A 13264-nucleotide genomic window follows, 5' to 3' on the forward strand; every position below is an offset into this window, starting at 1 on the left:
TTCATTTATCCTTCTGCAATGTCGAAAATGCCTTTATTGAAGCAAAATTTTGTTTATATTTTCTAATGAAATGGTTTAAAATACTATTGTTAACAAAATATCAATATGATTCTGCCTATTTATGAATTAATTATTTAGTCTATCAAATAGCAAGAACAAAATAAAAAGCATTGAAGACAAAAAAGAATTTAATTTAATTGTAAACGAAATTTTTTAAAACACCATTCTACGACGTAGAAAATGCTATTATGTATGTATATATTTTAAATTTTTGGGCAGCGATCTTTTAGCAAAAGAAATAATATGTAATTTAAAACAGTTTAAAATAAACATGGCAGAAATGTTTTCGTCACACTAAAAAGTTATATTTTACAAAATTACAAAAAAGAAACATTTTTAGAATCAAACAGAAGCTATGTTTCATTTTTGAGAAATAAAAATTACTTACGGAAAGTAAATGAGAGTTTTTATCCAATACGTGTTGTAATGATTTGACAAAAATTTATAAAATCTGCTAAGAGACAGAGTTGATCAAATCACATAACCATGTTTTTGTGGCCTTCATTTCAAATATAATGCAAATTATGTCATCTTTATAAACTTAATGCACCTGACCTTTAACAAATTAATAAATAAATTTTCATGACATATTATGAGACATATTTTTAAAAAAAATATGGTTCAGACTTCGGTCAGCAATTACTTACCCAAAAAAGAGGATATCTTTGTGCTACACTTTGTGTTACATAGACTAAAGCGAAAAACATATAATAAAGCACAAATACAAATAAAGCACAAATACAGAACAGAAATGTACATTTTCTCTAAACAGGCACCTTCATCAGTGTCTTAACACCAAATGAGGAAGATACTTCTTTAGAGAGCTATAGTATGTCCGTTTCAATACTTTATTTATGGTTTATTCATGTTGTATTTTGCTTTAATGGTTACTAAATTCATTCACTTTCACCATCAATGTATGATGAATGTTGGCGGATTTTAGAATCACATTTGGCGATGATGCAAATGAAAAGAAAAAAAATTATATTTAACAAGCAATTGAAACAAACGCTGAGCGACTGTGAATGCTGGTATTCATCAATGAATATCGACATTCTCCTGATATATCAGTCTTTTACAGGAACTTATAGTGAACCTTTACTTTATTATGATCGTCCTTCTCAATATCTGGTTTAGCTATTTCATATGCCTTTAACATAGTCTTGATTTCTCTTGTCGAACTCAATGTGATAATAGATCGTTTATGGCATGTGTGAGATCATGCTTTAAGTAAATCACTTTCCAATAGTGTGAAACTGGATGACTGGAATTTCATGTTGGATTTTTAATTTATTCCATCTTCACCTCACAAATGCTTAATTGGTTTGAGATTGGGGAGTTTATAAAGTTAAGTATCAATCATGTATCAATCAAAGCATGAAAGTGGTTATTATATTCGTCGCTGAACAGCCGACCCAATTTTTGGGTTTACGACTACTAATGTTCAACTCCGTAGCCTTGTAATTTTTGAACCAATCCAGAAAACAAGGAAACTCCTGGATCAGTACCCCCAGAGGAATTGATTTGTTGTAATGATTTCGGTAAAATTAACAATAAAATAGGGTTTTATAATGAGTGATAAAAATGTGGTGAAAGTTGTTAAATTTTGAATTTATCATTATACCTTAGAGCATGGCATAAAAACAAATTATTCGGTGAAATTTGCTTTACAATTTTTTTATTTTTTACTAAATGTGTGGTAATAAGAAATATAATTTTGAAAACAAGAATTTCCAGTAAACCATTACATATGAGCGGAAAAATTGTTAAATGAATGATTTATCATCATTATCATAGTTGGCCAGACAGCCCAATGTGAGCCAATGCCTTCCTCTGAAGATTTCTCCATGACGACTTCCGATTTATCTTTGATTCCGATTTATTCTTTTCATTAATTGCGAGAAAATCAGACTCCACTGAGTCAGCCCATCTCAACCTCGGCCTTCCCCGCTATTTTTTTCCAGTGGGTCTAAAAAGCGGTATCTTTTTTATTGTGTTGTCATAAATGAATGGTTTAAATACCGTATATTTTGATTTATTTAACAGATTTTTTTTAAACCAGAAATATCATTACTATGCAGTTCTACCTTGGAGTATTTAGGGGTTTAAGGCGTTTCAAGTTCAATCTTACCAAAATTTTTTCTCTTTGTAATATACTTTTTATATCAATTTTCGTTAGAGATTCATTCGATTAAACACACATCATAACCTCACTATATGTTTGTCTTTCAGAATCTCGATTGTTGCCTTAACGTAAAAGTAATTTTGAATATTAAATTTCAAAAGCAGTAAAATTAATAGTTTTCTTAATTGGGTTGAGCAACTGAAAATCTGTATTTTGTGTCCACGTTTTGAACTCTTAATTAATCCTATTTTGTACTACACTTAGGTTACGTTATGAAAACATCCCACTTGAAAAAAATAAAATAAATAAAAATTCAATTTTTTTTCTACTTTACGAGTTGGAATTTTTATTTATTAAAACAACGCTATACAACATGACCATTGTGCCAAAAAAGGTTTATAATCGTTAACATGATAAAACCTCGAATAATTAATAGTATGATAGTCAATTCAAACTTTGAATTAAATTTATTATCTCTTTAAAATTTGCCCATCCAGATTTCAAATTAACTAAGTAACTAATTAAGTAAGAAACTATCTGACTATTAGACTTCGAAATTAAACACCAAAAAAGGATTAAAGTAATCGAAAAACATTTATATTACCATTGCTAGTTGTAGTTGTATATCCCATATTCAAATAAATTACAAAATGGAGTACATGTATATTACACGCCTACTGGATTAATCTCCAATAAAATAAGCACCTGCTTTTCGGGTCAACTGTAATAAAGATAGTCTACTGAAGATAACATATACAAGGCTTAGTTGGAGTAAAGGGTTGCGTCTTTAAAAACGAATATAATTTGCATGCTATTCAAAAGTTGTTATATTTTCATTAATATTTATTTTTTTTTTTGAAATTTTTAGTTAAAAGGGAATGTTGTATTTCTAATTTTTTATATATTTAATATATTGAGCCAGGTTTGCGGCTACGCTTGTCTTTAGTTTTAAAACATTTATTTTGCTTCATTCTTATATGGCGCTACAGCCCATAGTGAAACTTGGTTTGTTAAACGATGTTGTTTCACTCCTTTCTGTTCTTACAATTAAACAGAAGGTTTACTGAAATTTTATACATAGTTGATTGGAGCCGTGATGACTCAGGGGATAGAGCGTTCGCCTTCTAATGAGTTGACCCAGGTTCGAATCCCATTGATGGCTGTACTACGGAGCAAAAGATTTGATATATCGTAACTTGTACAGTCATAATTACAGAAAAAATAACCGATTCACTTTACTAAAATAAATATCTCTGTAAGAACTACTGTATAATACTTTATGGTAACAATGGATTTCATGGATGAAGTGTCCGTACTTTGTACCGTAATTTGATCCGAAATTTCTTACAGTGTAGTTAACTTAATTCAAATTCTTTGCAAACAGTTTTGATAAACTTCTGATATATAAATATAAAACTTTAAAATCGCTAAAACAATTCAGAAGATAGCGACAAAACCTGAACTAAAGTTTGTTTTATGTTCTTTATTTTATGTTAAAGCTTTTTGAAAATAATTTAAAATAAGCCTAAATCAGATGAAGCCTTGATCAGAATAGATCAGAATAATGAATGAATCAGAATAAAGATGAAGATCAGAATAAGCCTAGATCAGATGAAGGAAACTTACAGTGTAGTTAACTTAATCAAAATTCTTTGCAAATAGTTTTGATAAGCTTCTAATATATAAATATAAAACTTTAAAATCACTAAAACAATTCAGAAGATAGCGACAAAACCTGAACGAAAGTTTGTTTCATGTTCTTTATTTTATGTTAAAGCTCTTTAAAAATAATTTAAAATAAGCTTAAATCAGATGAAGGTTTTGTCTGCAAACCCGCATCCTGCTTTTTCTTTGAGACAAGAAAAAGTGAAAACATCTTTTTGCCCTCTATACGACCTTTAGTCTATTTCAGAATGTACTAAGGGGCGAACTTCCCTGCCCAGATGTTTTGGGAAAAAAACAACCCTACCCTATTACGAGGGGGAAAAAAACTGCATGATTCTATATGACTTTCGAAGAAGAAAAAAAAAATACTATTCTGGAATGATAGGGTTAAAACCATCTTGAGCTGAGCATAGAAATNTTTTTTTTTTTTTTTTACAAGAAATATCATTACCATACAGAATATCATATAATACCTTAGAGTATTTAGGGGTTTAAGGCGTTTCAAGTTCAATTTCATCAGAATTTATTCTATTTGTAATATACCTTTTTGAATCAATTTTCGTTGTATCAATTTCGTTTTTGTATTAATTTTCGTTTCATTCGATGAAATACACGTGATAACCTCACTATATATTTGTTTTTCAGAATCTCGATTGTTGCCTAAATATAAAAATAATTTTGAATATGAAATTTCAAAAGCAGTAAAAATAATATTTTTCTTAAATGGGATGAGCAACTAAAAATGTGAATTTTGTGTCCATGTTTTGAACTCTTATTAATCCTATATTGTACTGCACTTAGTTTTCTTTTTTCAAATCTCTTACTTGAAAAAATAAATGAATAAAACTAATTTTTTTATATTTTAATATATGAGTTGGAGTTTTTTTTTATTAAAACAACGTTATACAACATTAGTCTTGTGACAAAAAAATTTATAATCGTTAACATGATAAAACCTCGAATAATTAATAGTATGATAGTAAATTCAAACTGTGAATTAAATATATTATCTCTTTAAATTTGCCCATCCAGATTTCAAATTAACTAAATAACTAATTAAGTAAGAAACTATCTGACTATTAGACTTCAAAATTAAACACCAGAAAAAGATTAAAGTAATCGAAAAACATTTATATTACCATTGCTAGCTGTAGTTGTATATCCCATATTCAAATAATTACAAAATGGAGTACATGTATATTACACGCATACTGGATTAATCTCCAATAAAATAAGCACCTGCTTTTCGGGTCAACTATAATAAAGATAGTCTACTGAAGATAACATATACAAGGCTTAGTTGGAGTAAAAGGGTTGCGTCTTTAAAAACGAATATAATTTGCATGCTGTTCAAAAGTTGTTATATTTTCATTAATATTTTTTTGTTGTTGAAATTTTTAGTTAAACAGGAATGTTGTATTTCTAATTCTTTATATATTCAATATATTGAGCCACGTTTACGACCCCGCTTGTCTTTAGTTTTAAAACATTTATTTTGCTTCATTCTTATATAGCGCTACAGCCCATAGTGAAACTTGGCTTGTTAAAGGATGTTGTTCCACATCGTTCTGCTCTTACAATTAAATTGAAGATTTACTGAAATTTTATACATAGTTGATTGGAACCGTGATGGCTCAGGGGATAGAGCGTCCGCCTTCCATTGAGGTGACCCAGGTTCGAATCCCATCAATGGCTGTACTACGGAACAAAAGATTAGATACATCGTAACTTTGACAGTCATAATTACAGAAAAAATAATCGAATCACTCTACTAAAGTAAATATCTCTATAAGAACTGCGGTGTAATATTTTATGGTAAAAATGGATTTCACGGATGAAGTGTCCGTACTTTGTACCGTAATTTGATCCGAAATTTCTTACAGTGTAGTTAACTTAATTCAAATTCTTTGCAAATAGTTTTGATAAACTTCTGATATATAAATATAAAACTTTAAAATCGCTAAAACAATTCAGAAGATAGCGACAAAACCTGAACTAAAGTTTGTTTTATGTTCTTTATTTTATGTTAAAGCTCTTTAAAAATAATTTAAAATAAGCCTAAAATCAGATGAAGGTTTTGTCTGCAAACCCGCATCCTGCTTTTTCTTTGAGACAAGAAAAAGTGAAAACATCTTTTTGCCCTCTATACGACCTTTAGTCTATTTCAGAATGTACTAAGGGGCGAACTTCCCTGCCCAGATGTTTTGGGAAAAAAACAACCCTACCCTGCTGCAAGGGGGAAAAAAACTGCATGATTCTATATGACATTTGAAGAAGAAAAAAAAATACTATTCTGGAATGATAGGGTTAAAACCATCTTGAGCATGGAAATGAAAAGGTCACATCGTTTTTTATTTTTTAAAACCTTATTCAAGGTTATTTCATTTTATTTTTGAAAAAAAATGGAATAGTCAGCAATCAAATCATAGACTAAATATAAGTTATTATCATTGGTATTTTGAAATGCTTATATAATGATTTGAAAACCGGTATATAAATTGATGTTTATAGGTAAAAGTATTCAGAAGCCCAAGTTGTTTGATAAATAACTTGAATACTTTTTCTAAAGAGCTGACTTTTTGAAAAAATTATTTAATCTTAAAAAAGCATTAAAAATGGTTTTAAATATATTATGTTGAGTTTAGTGAGATTTTGCAATAAAAATGACGGAGTATTAAGTACAACATCGTAAATTACTCAAAAATATTAATAAAAAAATAAGATTATGGTATCTAAAAAAAATTGCTATAAAATGCACGAAAGGTATGTGTTTTAGTCGTTGGAAGATTCAATGCTTTAAATCTTTTAAAATAAAAATGAAATAAAAAAAAAGAATTGTAAGCTTAACGGAATGTTATTAGCAAACAAAAAAACACCCTATTTCGAGTAAACGATTTTATAAAAAATGAAGCTTTAGAATCATTTTCGTTTTTATATTTTAAATCTTTCCTTTTTAATATCACAGAAAAATCAAGATACTTTTTTGTTCACTGCTCATGATTCTACAGAATAAATATTAAATTTAATGATCTATTTACTTATGAAAACCAAAAAAGTACTGTTAGTAAATTTAGTGAATAAAAGTACTTTTTATTCACTGCTCATTATTCTACAGAATACATATTAAATTGAATTATCCATTTACTTACGAGTACCAAAAAAGTACTGTTAGTTACACTTCTGGCTGAATAAAAGAAAAAGAAAATTAAGTTGCAACATATTTAATCTTAAAGCTTTACCTTAAATGAGTTGTAATTTTTTTTTACACTGATACAAAATCCTAAAAATTAAACTTATAAAAAAATGTAGTAACACTTGGCAGTTAAAAAATTGAGGAAAGGGTAATTTTATGCATTTAAAAAGGCTATGCAATACTTTTAATGCAAAAAAACTAGTTATTATATAAAAAATTATATAAAATATATTATATAAAAAAGTTAAACAAAATTAAAATAACAATATAAGTAAAGTAAGTTAAAATAACAATATAAAAAAACATTTATAATTTTTCCAGGCGTTTATTAAATTAACTTGATTAATTTTTCTTATATCTAATTTCATCCAAATTCTATGCCTGCGAAAAATTTAAGGATTTTCGAACACTAATAATGCTAATAATATCCCTCAATTAATTTAATAGATATTCCTATAATAATAAAACGCTTGAATTTAAAATATGCATTTTAAATTTTAATTAGATATTAAAATTTCTTTGGAATAGAAACTAATAGATAATTTGATATGAAATAAGTATCTCATAAATTTTTTAAAATTTTTTTATAATTTTTAAAAATTACTCTTATTAATTCTGACTACTCAGTAGTCATATAAAGTGACAGTCACACAAGTTAATTTGAAAAATTTAGTACAGAAACTAACAGGAATTTAGATTTTTTTCTATGCTTGAATACTTATTGATAACAGCTTGTATAAAGCAGCCTCTTCAACAGGCATTAAAGATTAACTTATAAATTTCGTTTATTTTCTTATTTTATTTTATTTTTATTTCTATATATTATTATAATTCTTATTCTTCTTATTTTTATTTATTTATTTATTTATTATTATTATTACTTTTTTTTGTTGCTTTTTACAAACTTTTGACGATCGAGTAGCATTAGACGGCCCCATCCAAAAATGGTGGATGCATTGTAAATTCAGAGAAAGGAGCGTGACGCTTTTTAGCCATGAATTTCATTATTAATTAATAACAATCGCCAATTATAAAAAGCTTGTTTTCGAGTCTCAACAACTCTTCTAAATATTAAGCGGCTTTTTCTCTTACAATGTTGGATTTTAGGTAAAAGTTTTAGTAGTGTATTTTCCAAACATTTTATTCTAAACGAACTTTTGATGATACAGGGATCCCCAACCCTGTGCCCGCGGGCACCATGGCGCCCGTCAATCGGTCTTGGTGTGCCCGCTGCTTGTGCCCAACGATAAAATATTTTAGTTTTCCAATTTCCCATAAATGATATGCAAAAATTAATTTGATAAATTACTAAAATTGTTACACGTAATGAAAATTATTACCTAAATAGTTAACTTAATTCTAGCAGCTCTTTTGCGACTTTGACTTTTCAAGGCCCTGTTACAAAATCATGATGTTGCTGACTTCATTTTACATGCTGAAATACGTTGGCTCAGTAAAGGCAAAGTACTTGATAGATTTATACATTTAATCGAAGAAATAAAAAATTATCTTGCAGCCAAAAATCAAATATTTTTAGAACTGAGAAATCCTCTTAGGCTAGGAGATTTGTCTTTCATAACAAACATAATTGAAAAACTAAATAATTTAAACTTGGAGTTGCAGGGAAAAGACAAACTTATAGCAAGAATGATAAGGGCTATTAAGTTAGTTTTCTGGATTTCATATTTGAAAATGAAATCTCTTGTGCAATTTCCAAACATTAAAAAAGTGATAGGTGACAGTGAAATAGTCTTATTAACATTTGTCATCAACCTCCAATTGCTTCAAGATCAATTTGAAAAGCGCTTTCAACAATTTATTATCATCGAGCCTTTTTTGTAAATCCTTTTACCATCAAATAAACGTAACCGAAATAGCAACATACATTTTAGAATGTCTTCAAGTTAGGCGAGAGGAAGTGGAGATAGAAATTTTGCATCTTCAGAATGATATTATCCTCAAAACTATTATATCAGATGAAAAATTCTGGAATATAGTTGACAGAAATAACTTTCCATTCTTAAAAAGAGCAGCATATAAAATAAAGTAGTTCCGTGGTTCCACATACTTGTGTGAATCATTGTTTTCGACAATGAATTCAAAATATAGATCCCGATTTACAGATGAACACCTTGACGATTGCTTGCAAGTAGGAATTTCATCATATTCTCCCAATTAGGAAGCGCTGGCCAGTGAAATGCAATGCCAAAGATCACATTGACTGTATTTTACATATTTTATAAATAATTTTTATACTTCGTATGCTTTGCAAGCAATTTAGTAATCATTTATTTTACACAAGAATATTAATACTAATTATATTAATTTCATAAATTAATTTTTAAAATTAAATTATTTGTGCACTATAAGTGTGTATTTTTACCTATGTCTAGCAATTAAAAATTTACCTTGAAAAAGTAAATGGTGCCCGCCATTTGACCGATATTCTGGTATTTGCTCTTAGGTACAAAAAGGTTGGGGACCCCTGATATAGTACATAGATAACGTTGCCGCCCCCTTAACGTTGCCGCCCCCTTAACGTTGCCGCCCCTTTTTAACGTTGCCGCCCCCTTAATAAGCAAAAAAACATATCAACGCCCCCCTTTGTGATAATCCAGTTATTTAGAGCATGAGGACGGAGGGGGTGTGCTGAATTATAAGATGCATTTATAGGCAATTTTTTAAACGTTAAATTTGCTTGTTTTTTTTTAAAAAATTTAATGTGTACGTTAACTCAATAATTTTCTCTTGGCAGGTAATCACAGTCTATTTGTCATAATAAAAATAAATACGGTAATGAAAAAAAATAGTACAACAAAGAAAACTATACTTAAAAAGAGTCACCTGTTCTTAATTAGATAATTAAAAAAAACACCCAAAAATAAAAGTAGTATCAACGAAACAATCAAGTTACTATGTCAGTGGAATGATTGTACTTGATGGTTCATAGCCAATTTCTTAACGTTTGGCTCAATATTTTTGCTGAGGTGAAGACGCAAGTCCCCTCGTTGCATGATTTCATGTCTATTTCTCTTTTTTGTGACTTGATCCATAACAACACTGAATCCACGTTCGACGAAGTAGGAGAAAGGGAAGGAAATTGAAAATAAGAATGAATTTTGACAGTCCAGAGTAGAGGCAACTGATGTTACCTTGAAGCCAAAATTCTGTGAGTTATTACCATTTCAAAGCTTCTTTAGTTGAAAGTTTGACCGATTCCTCCTGAATCTGAACCTCTTCTGTTTCAATATTCAAACAAGGGTTAATAACCCATTGAAGGAAACAGAACAAAACATATTTATAACGGTCAGAAAAGTCCATGTGCAAAGAGTCAAGATGTTAACTATATTCTTGTGTATCATCAGAGGAAATTTCGCCATTCTTTTCAAGATACGATAAGATTTGAAATTGGTTGAACTCATTCCAACCAAATTTCTGCTACCAAAAAATAAGTTTTTTTAGAAATGTAGAAATAACTGATTTCGTAGGGATCAAATTGAGTTTGTCACCTTGAAGTTGTAAATTAACACCATTTAGTTTTGCAAGTAAATCCACCAACGTCTATCTTAAATTCTAGCAATCTGTCTCTCAGAGCTGCATTCTGTCTTCGAGGAATTCAAGCACAGAGTCGAAAATATTCAAGAACCTATTGAGACAAGGCTCCTTTGAAAAGCCAGCGAATCACGGTGTAGTAGCAAGCGATATTCTTCATAGTTTTTCGTAAACAGCTGTCTGAGTAATCAATCATTGAGAACATTACTGCGAATTTTGTTTGCAGCAGATATAACATATTGCAATGACTGATGCAAACGGTAGTTGAGGTTTTTTCTTATTAAATACTGTCTGTGAATCACACAGTGAACTGAACGGCGAAAAACCCACCATGTCGACCCACTATTGCAAGGGATATTTTTGATTAAATCGGATGAGGCTGGATAGTGTAAAACTGTTCCTAAAACTTCCTTAACAGCCGGCAGTATCAATTCTTTGCCGATGGCATGACATTTCCCAGATTTAGCAATTAATTTTGATATATTATAAGAACTTATCAAACCATCATTGCATTTTTGTGATTAGGTTATCAGTAAGCCTGAGGCCAAAGGTGCCTTCAGAAACTTGTCTTTGATATTCAAGAAAAATGACAAATCTTTCTTTTGTTTGTGAGGATGAATATTTTGCAAATGCTTCTGCTAACAAGAAGGCTCCATTGTGTCATTATATTAAACTTTGTTATAAAATAAATTCATGGGTACTTGAGTGTTCGAGGGCGATTGAACAAATCTAAACTTCAAGTACGTGACACTGTATTGAATGCACTTCTTTATGTTAACCGACATTGTTGGTGGCAGCAAAATACGAATGAAAGAAAATCAACTGTTTTTTCAAATTAATAAATAATTTACGATTAAGAACTAATTCACAAACGTACCTGACCAAATAAACAATGAAATCGAATCGAAACTGGGTAAAAAACTGCTAGGAAGTAAACTAAACCATCATAAGAAACACGGGTCAAATAGAACATTTTTACAAAAAGCGCATGCACTTTAATTCTCACCAAATGGCTGAAATGAGTCAGAGGCAAAAACTACTGACTCATGCGCTGCGCTGTGCTTACTTACTTACTTTATTTAAAAACAACTGGGCACCTGGACCGCGCAGCGGCACCTATCCCATTCATCATGAAATTACAACAATGAGTTAAAAACATTTTGAATATAAGCAGTCGTTGTGGAAGCTTTACAATAATATTACCATGATTAGAGAAAATCCAAACTTGAACAGAGATATTTACAGTAATTGCCTATGCGCTGTGCCGGTTCGGATCGGAGAATATGTATTGCATAAGTTCGTTTTACTGCTGGTACTAATGTTGTATCAGATAATCTAAATTTATTATATTAATTTAATATTTGTTTTCTTTATTATTAATTTCAGATTAATTTTATTTACTAAATGATTCTTAATTTAATAATTTTATTTGGGAGAATTAAAATTAAATTTGAATAACATAACATGCTCATCGCCCCCTACCGCCCAAAACATACCTAACGCCCCACTGCCGCCCAAGACAAGTCCACCGCCCCTCAGCATACTCCCAACGCCCCCGTTGAGAAACACTGATAGTACCATCTAATAGAGCTATACATTCAAATAAAGGTAGAAAATGCGTCACTTTGTTAGATTCGAAGAAATAATACTTAACAACACATTTCTGTTTTTAATTTTCTTTTAATTCACTCGCATTATTGCATAAACTGATGAAAGCTGATTTGGATTCTATTGAAAAATCCACGTAACATAAATGACTCAAAAACAGAAAGGTTTTTCATAAAACCAGAAATAAGTTAATGTTTAATACTTACTACCTTCAGAAACCAGTTGATTGGTGGATTGTATTGGCATAATTTGTCAGAAAAAAAAACCCAGTTAAAATACTGGGAAAACATCAGTACTATTTCAATTTTTATTGACTTTCTATTTTACGTTTTCCGAAAGATACTCATAAATGGAGTTAGTATTCATCATCAATTTATGTTTGAAAATGAAATAAAGTTGCTTAATAGCACGGGCGTAATAGATGGGGGGGGGGGTATATGTCCCCCTCAACAATTAAGACAAATACAGAAAACACTGATGAATCATCATCGATTTAAATTCCTCAAAGTTAAAAATAGAACTTAAAATTTCCCTTCTTCCTCTTCCCCCCTTTGATCATAAATTAGTTCGGTAGGCAAGAAAAAGATCAAATGAAAAACGACAAATCTATTATCTAATTATTTTATAAATACATCATTTAATAAATTTTCATTCTATATCCTTAATGTTTGCAACCTATTACAGGAAACATAGGATTACATATAGGAAAATCATCATCAATTAATTTCCGTTTCTAATATATTTATCTTTTTGTGCGGATTTCAGCAGAAATAATCGCAGCACAATGTAGCTATTTGTCAAAAATTAAAACCCAACATGCTTGTCCGCCCCCTCACTCTTTATACAAATATACTGAAGGTTTGTTAAGACAAAGATGCAGACACAATGAAAAACCGAAGCATGCCTATCCAAAGATTCATTATGCAATGAGGATCATATCTTATTTGATTGCTCGCATTTGACCTTCAACTTGACAGGGATGGATCTGAACATAATGTTCACGTTTAAGAAAAACTCGGAAGTTCAAACTTTTTCCTACACCAAATCAATTATTTCCTGTG

General features: G+C 29.8%; 1 long non-coding RNA gene across 3 annotated transcripts in view; it reads right to left on the reverse strand.

Annotated features, from left to right (window-relative positions):
• LOC139425554 (uncharacterized) overlaps nt 1-2869 on the reverse strand; it is a 69906-nt gene extending 67037 nt beyond the window's left edge. For 2 of the 3 annotated variants that reach the window (XR_011636764.1, XR_011636763.1), the window contains exon 1: nt 708-980. This is a non-coding gene — a long non-coding RNA (uncharacterized lncRNA). Of the gene's footprint in view, nt 1-707; nt 981-2789 lie in introns of those variants that run through there. The other variant, XR_011636765.1, reaches the window with a different exon arrangement.
• Between the last annotated feature and the right edge of the window lie 10395 nt (nt 2870-13264).

The sequence above is a fragment of the Parasteatoda tepidariorum genome, chromosome 1 (genome assembly GCF_043381705.1).
Source record: "Parasteatoda tepidariorum isolate YZ-2023 chromosome 1, CAS_Ptep_4.0, whole genome shotgun sequence".
Classification (NCBI taxonomy): domain Eukaryota; kingdom Metazoa; phylum Arthropoda; class Arachnida; order Araneae; family Theridiidae; genus Parasteatoda; species Parasteatoda tepidariorum.